Source organism: Numida meleagris, chromosome Z (genome assembly GCF_002078875.1).
Source record: "Numida meleagris isolate 19003 breed g44 Domestic line chromosome Z, NumMel1.0, whole genome shotgun sequence".
NCBI classification, from domain to species: Eukaryota; Metazoa; Chordata; class Aves; order Galliformes; family Numididae; genus Numida; species Numida meleagris.
In genome coordinates this window covers 63,842,297-63,849,382 of record NC_034438.1, presented here as the reverse complement: position 1 = coordinate 63,849,382, position 7,086 = coordinate 63,842,297, and the positions used below count along the sequence as shown (strand labels likewise).

The 7,086-nt window shown below is 49.1% G+C and overlaps 1 protein-coding gene across 2 annotated transcripts in view; it reads right to left on the bottom strand.

The window, feature by feature from the left end:
• The window catches only part of LOC110389686 (nascent polypeptide-associated complex subunit alpha, muscle-specific form-like), a 39,138-nt gene that overhangs the window by 15,676 nt on the left and 16,376 nt on the right, over positions 1–7,086 (bottom strand). The window lies entirely within an intron of this gene.

Below are 7,086 nucleotides of genomic sequence, written 5' to 3'. Positions count from 1 at the left end.
TTTAGTGGACAGTTAAACTAAGACCCAACTCAGGGCCCCTAACTCCCTAATTCAATATGGTTATTCTCACTCCATGAAAAAGAAATGTACTGATCATGATCAACAGTCTCAAAAGCATTATAGCTTCAAAACACTGACAGTGGAATTTATTTTAAAAAACAAACAATTTGAAAGCCTTGCTGAGACAACTGAAAACTCAGCTTTCTGTCTTTACTGGAATTTATGTGGAATCAGTGCCCACTACCAAGTCCGTCTGGTACCTACAGTGATTCCAGAAAACAAGCTAGCAGAAAGCGATGAAAGACCTGTGTCTCGCTCCAATTATCAGAGCAAGAGGAAGGTTCTTTGATATATGTATACCCAACGTGAGATTAAGAAACAACGGTTCAAATGTTGGTCTGACCAGTTTATTACAAATCCTGGGCAATCAGGGAGATGGGGTGGGAAGGCCGGCGATTATTACGAATTAGGGTGATGGGGATGGGAAAGCGGGCGACAGGAAACATAGGAAAGAGCAAGAATGACATGAAGCGGGGATAGTCACCACCAAAGATCAAGCAGCGTCCCGCTGCACACCGTTCTGATGATCCGAGGCCAATACAGGAGCAGGAGCGCAGGAGAAGGCAGAAGCAGAGTGGCCGTCCTTAGGCAGCAAGCAGGGAGTCCAGGAGAAACAGGCAGCAAGCAAGTAGCAGGCCCACGAGAGTGGCAGCAGAAGGTAGCACGTCACGAGGAATCTGATGTCAGAGACCTCACCCCTCTTGGTTGTAGGTCCCTTTTTTATCCTTCTTTTGCCATCGTGGCATTTCTGGGCACTTTGGTAAGAGTCATGTGCAGGCGTTCCTGGGTGCGCTTAGGTAAGAGTCATGTGCAGCACCTCTGACATGGCTATCTCCATAGAGATGAGCCCACACAAAAGACCACTTCCCGGCCATTAAGCTGCTACTTATCTCTCTTTCCTTGCCACTGGCCTGCAAATCTTCAGACAAACGATTTTTCCAACTTTTTCAGTACTTGTCTGGACTTGTCCAGCTGTGTTCCTCAGCAAGCTTTGAGGCAAAGGTGCAAAAAGAATAACCTCTTACAACCTGTCAACTGAAAAAAAAAAATTACATTTTCAGGAGTGTTTACTTTTTTTCTATATGGGTTTTGGTTTTTTTCATTCCTTTGCTTGTTGTTTGTGACTTCATGAGCTTCAGTTTAGAATGGGATTCAAGTAGACAAAAAAATTAGTGAAAGGAAGAAGAACAAGAAAGATGATTAAGTTTTGTGTTGGCAACATAAAAATATGTGAGAGTTAAAATATTTAATAAAAGGTATCAAGCTGGTGAATCAAGTAATGTTCTTCAAATATGTATTTTCAAAGAAGAAAGGATAAAATATTTTAAAAATCTTAAAATGAAATAATACACAACAGTTTTACATAAAAGGCTTTTGCTTTCCATTTCATTAATTTTAAGAGCTATTTTTGGGTCAAAAGCTAAACTGTAAAATCCAAAATTTGCTCTGTGGTGTTTGGAACTGACATTCAAATACACCAGTATGACAGAAAATCTGGAAACCATCTTGCTATTACAGACACAGAAACTGCACTTCTACATTCCTGAGCATCAGTCCTTAAAAGATATCTAAGCGTACTCCTCATTCTTACTCAGAGATTACTATCTAAATGGCTATCCAGCCACAGGATCACTAGCAAGCTGAGTAAACAGCCTTGCTATTGTTAAACACACTTTTTGCCTGCTAGCCATTCACTTCCATGTCTCTAGCAGGACAAAGTTCAAGAGTGTTCACGCTCTAAAAGAAAGCTTGTAACTCATACATAATAGATGGAAGGTCATGAACGGCACACACTTTTCTTATGAACTTCCATGCAAATATATTTTGCTTTTTTATTAGACAGCTTGTTGTAATGTAGTTGCAAGGGTCACTTTTTAGGAGGCATATTACACCTTGTTTAAAGAAAAACAAGCAGCATTAAGCCTAGATGGAGAAATCATGATTTAGACGTGGTTTTAAGCTCTTTAACATAACTTCGGAAGAGATTTTTTCAAGGCAATGTATTTCAATTCTTCTGAGAAAGCAAGCGTACACAGGAGAACTTCATACTAAGCAAGATAACTGTCAACACATGGATGTTTGACAGATGAGAAATGGTAAAATATCTGTTACATCCTCAAGATAATGACAAACACAGAGTTTTGCTTGAGGTCATGTTCAGTTTTTAGAGATCCTTTTCATTCAGTACAGATGTACTCATTCCATGAAAGTATAAGTCCATGGCTTCAAACAAAAAAACTGATTTGCTGAACTAATGTTTAACTGAAATAAAATCAGAGCACTGAGATACTCAGTGCTTAGTGCTCTCAGATACTTAGTGTTCTACACTAGCCTGGTTGTGTATATTGATTTTAGCAAGAAAATCATAAATGAGATGACTGCAATGGAAAAAACAACCAACACTTAATGAAAGGTCTGCTCAGCGTAATTCTACAGCTCCCAGTCTCAGAGATACAGGGAAAAGTTTCAGGCTGCAATACATAAATGACATTGGTAGGAGAAACTTCACCAGCAACTCTCAACTATCACAGACAATTGTTTTCAAAGTTTTACTTATCAGCTGATCCATTCCCTTTGATGCAGACCTTGATTAGAATTGGATGATTTGCAGTGAAAGAGTCATCAAAAAGTTTTCATTATTCACGAGGCAGACTAGGAATCTTTTTTGTAATGACTGACTGTTTCCATTGATTTATTCACATTCAAAAGAAACAAGGGAGCTTTTATCTCATTATGCAAAAAGAAAAACATCTTATTTAAATAGATGCACATGCAGTATTTACAAAATCTTGCAGAGTATGTATGGTGTTTATACCCAGTGTGGCTCAGGCAAGCCAAAAGATGGGGCACCCATGCCCTAACCTGCACTGACACATCCTGAGGTGTAGGACTCGGCAGGTGCCCTTGCTGAAGCGCATCATGCACTCCAATTCACATATCCAGCTCCAGCTCCCTGACACCCCTCAGACTGCCCACCTCCTCCCATCTCCACAAGCTGAGCAGAAGTGTTACTGTGCAGTGTTTTCCTGCTACTTCACTAACCTACACCGGGCAGTACAAAAATAATTAATGTAAAGGCTGTGAGGCAGCTGCTCAGCAACAGCCACATACTCAAATAATGAAAGTCTTCAGTAAAGCGTGTTTCTCAAAATAATCATATAAGGCAAACTACTAAAGCTGTAAATTTCCCTCTATTTCATGGAAAGCTTTGGAAAGGTGCCTGCTGCAGTGTTTTGGTGTAGGCTGCAATGGCTGCAGCCTCTGCAGCTGGAAGCTGCCTTGCTGCTCTCTGGCAGAGTTGGCAGGTCCTGGGCCTTCCCATGGCTGTCCAAGAGCTTCATCTTCTCTCCCTTCCTGCAGGAACCAGCTCGGGGCTGGGGAAGGAGGGACAGAAACACCACAGGGCTTCTCTTGGGCCTGTAGTCTGGGGATGTGTCGCCCAGGACAGACCCCACTCCATGTGTTACCCCAGGGCCCTTATGCTCAGGCCCATCTGCACTGAGAGCGCCCACCAGCCAGGGGGAGGGTGAGCAGCACCGGGCCCTGGCACAGAGCAGCTCCAAGGCTGACGCCCAAGGGGCTCCCACCCACACTCTTCCTTCCCCAGTGCCGGTGCCGGTGCCGGCCCACACAGATGCACAGCACCACGCACATGGCCCCAGCCTCCCAGGGGACTCACAACCTTCCCCGTGGTACAAGACTCATGCCTCGGCTGGGGGCTGCCGAGAGGCCCCTGGAGGTGGCATCACACCCAGCTCCTTCTGTGTCACGAGGACGGGGAGAAGGCCCAGCCCCGCAGCCCAGGGAAGCCTGGGCAACAGATCTGGGGCTCTGGGCCTCCCGAGGCTTCTCCTGGGCCTGTGCAGGATCTGGCACACACTTACTGCAGCATTGTTCCTGTGCTGCTCCTGAAAGCTGCAGATTGTCCTACCACCCCTCTGGTGCTGCAGGGCTTTGGCACCTGTCCTTCCCCTTCAGCCTCACCGCTAGCTTCTTGTTGTACTCCCTGTTCAGGAGGTAGGAATGACAAGGTTCACCCTCCAACAGGCAATGGCAGGGGCTCTGCAGCAGCTTAATTTATTCTCCTAAGGGCCTTTCCTACAGTCTTTCAGGAAATGACACCGAATAGCAGTAGCCTCTCTCTCACCAAAAGCCATTTTACAACAGCTAGAGCTGTTAAGTCTTCAGTACATGCTCCCTGAAGCAAAGGGCAGGGATTTGCTTTCCTGCCTGGGTGTATGTGAGTGACCCCAAGTGCCACAGCTCAGGCAGGTGCCTCACATGGGTTTTGTTTAATCTTCAGCGTGCTAGTACTGACCCCTTTCAGGATGGTACAGTCACTCAGCAGACACATGCCCAGCAAAATACTGGCTTTCCCCTTTCCCTGGGAGCTGTAAATGCACATTGTAACTGGCTTTGCTCTGCACTCTACCTCTGTGTGCGCTCTTGGCACTGGCTCTCAACTTCAGCTTTGACCTCCTTGCACTTGGAGGCCATCAGCACCTGGGGCTGTCTTGATCTAAGCATGCACTGAGCACGCTGCCTGCAGGCCAGGGAACAGAACCGCTGGCAGCGTCAGTCTCCTGGGGCTTGGGCAGGGAGCCCTGGGAGGGCAGCTGCTGCTGCTATGCCTGCCCTGCTCTGAGGCCTCAGAAAGGTGCTGGATCAATGCCTCTGGCGTACAATTCTGGAGGCCTGCTGGGCACTGGCAGAGGCTGTGGCTGAGCTGGAGTTTTTGGCTGCTTCAGCTCTTCTATGGACATCTCATGAAGTAGTGGCAGGAACTTAAAGAGACCCAGCAGGCTGAGCTGGTAGAAGCACAGGCTGAAGGAGTTTCTTGCTACCCCAGTCTGCACTGCAGCCCTTCATTATGGCATCGTTGGGTCTGCACAGGCATTAGGCATGCCTGCCCTGTCACTGACAACGTCAGTCGAATTAATCCCAGCTCCAAGATGTCTCCTTGTGTATGACAAGTGGTAGACCCCGTGGACAAATGTCTGCTGAATTAAGGAGGCAGTGGAATTCTAGAGCTTCGAAACACGAAGGAGTTGGGCTGTGATGCGCACCTTGAGGACTCACTACGAAATGCCCTGAGGTGCTCATCTGCCCTTTTTCTGCCCTAATTCCAAGAGGGAGGGCTCTTGCTTTGCTAGGGCACGGTGCACGGTGGCCTCTTGTCAGGCTGCCAGAGCACTGAAAACCGGGAGAGCCACGCTTCTTGGGGATTCCAGAGCCGTGTTGGGTCTGGAGAGCATGCCTGTGCCTGCCTGAGGGGTGCATGAGGCTGTTCCTCGTGCCCATGGGCTGGCAGCTCATATGAAGAATTTTGCTTTGCTTTGCTTTGCTTTGCTTTGCTGCTCAGCCTCAGCCATTTTGCTCTGTGCAGAAATCCCTGTGACAGGGCAAGAGCAACATCTGTTGCATACTGGAGGGTGCTGGGGCACGGTGCACACGGAGCATCCCAGCAGCCTGCCCCTCCCCTGGGCACCAGTCCTATCCCATAGAATTGCAGAATCGTAGAATGGCTTGAGTTGGAAGGAATCTCAAGGGTCACCAAGTGCCAACTGCCCTGCCAGAGGCATGGCCACCAACCTCCAGATCTGGTGCTAGACCAGTTGCCCAGGGCCCCATCCAACCTAGTTTTGAACACCTCCAAGGATGGAGCATCCACAGCCTCTCTGGGCAGCCAGTTCCAGCACCTTGCTACTCTCTATGTGAAGAACTCCCACCGACAGCAAAACTAAACCTTCGCTCCTTGAGTTTAAAACGATTTCCCCTTGTCCTATCACTGCCTACCTCAAACCTATTACTTAGGGGACCTGGGGAAGTGAGGTCAGTAGGCAAGGGGTTCACCCATGACACCAAGCTGGGACTGTCTTCCAACTCTCCCCATCTCTCAGGTCCCCCCCCTGCCCTACAGTGACAGGGCAAGAGGTCCATCGCTTTCTGGGGGGTATCTCCCTACCACCTTTCCCTTGGCATGCCAGGGAGTTACTCCACCAGTCAATCTCTCGCTCACACTCCCTGATGGTCCTTAACCTTTCCACCTCTTCCTCAAGCTCTGCCACCATGCTAAGCAGATCTTCCACCTGCTCACATCTCACACAGGTGGAGTTCCTGCCACCCTCCCCAGGCAGCAGCAGGCTCAGTCACTCCCTGGAGCCGGAGACCTGAACAGCCACATTCATCTCCCCAGCCTCTAGCTGGATGCTGGGAGCCAGTGGCAAAACTTCCCTGCCTTTTCTGCTGCCCATCAGCTCTGCTGTGAAGATGGGGACAAAGTGGACAAGGGCTCACTCCCTACGAAGTGTTGCACAAGGCCTGGGTGCCAATGACCCTTGCTCTGCTCTCAGGACCTTGTTGATTTCCATGTGCTCTCTGACGGTAGCCACCAGCTCCGCAGACCTTCTCTTACACTGCAAAGCAATCGGGACTGGTTGCATGGATGCAGGGTGGGAAAGGGCATTCCCAGCCCCTCCCCAGGGCACAGCAAGGCCAGGCCAGAGTAGGGCAGCAAGCCCTGAGGCACTCTGGCTCCATGGCACAGCTCCTCTGCCCTGGGAGATTTCTGCTTACAGAAGGTGGCTCACACACCTCAGTCAGCTCCTGCAGCAGTGCGGCTGCCTGAGCAATGGCTTCTGATGGTGATCCCCATGCATACTCCTCTGCCATTGGTTCACCTGCACACACATCAGAAGTCAGAGCAGTGTGAGGGGCACGGCTGTGAGCACAGCAAGGCACAGGCACTCCTGTGGACAGTACCCTGCTCCAGAATGCCATAATACACAGGAGCTCACATGTGCTCCTTCCCAGTGGTGTCCTAGGGTGCATTAAAAAGAGTGTGGCCAGCAGGTCGAGGGAGGTGATCCTCCCCCTCTCCTCTGCCCTGGGGCAGCCACAGCTGAAGTGCTACGTCCAGTTCTGGGCTCCCCAGGTCAAGAAGGACAGGGACATTCAAGAAAGAGTCCAGCAGACTGCCACAAAGATGATGAGGAGCGTGGAGCATCTCCTGTATGAGGAAAGGCT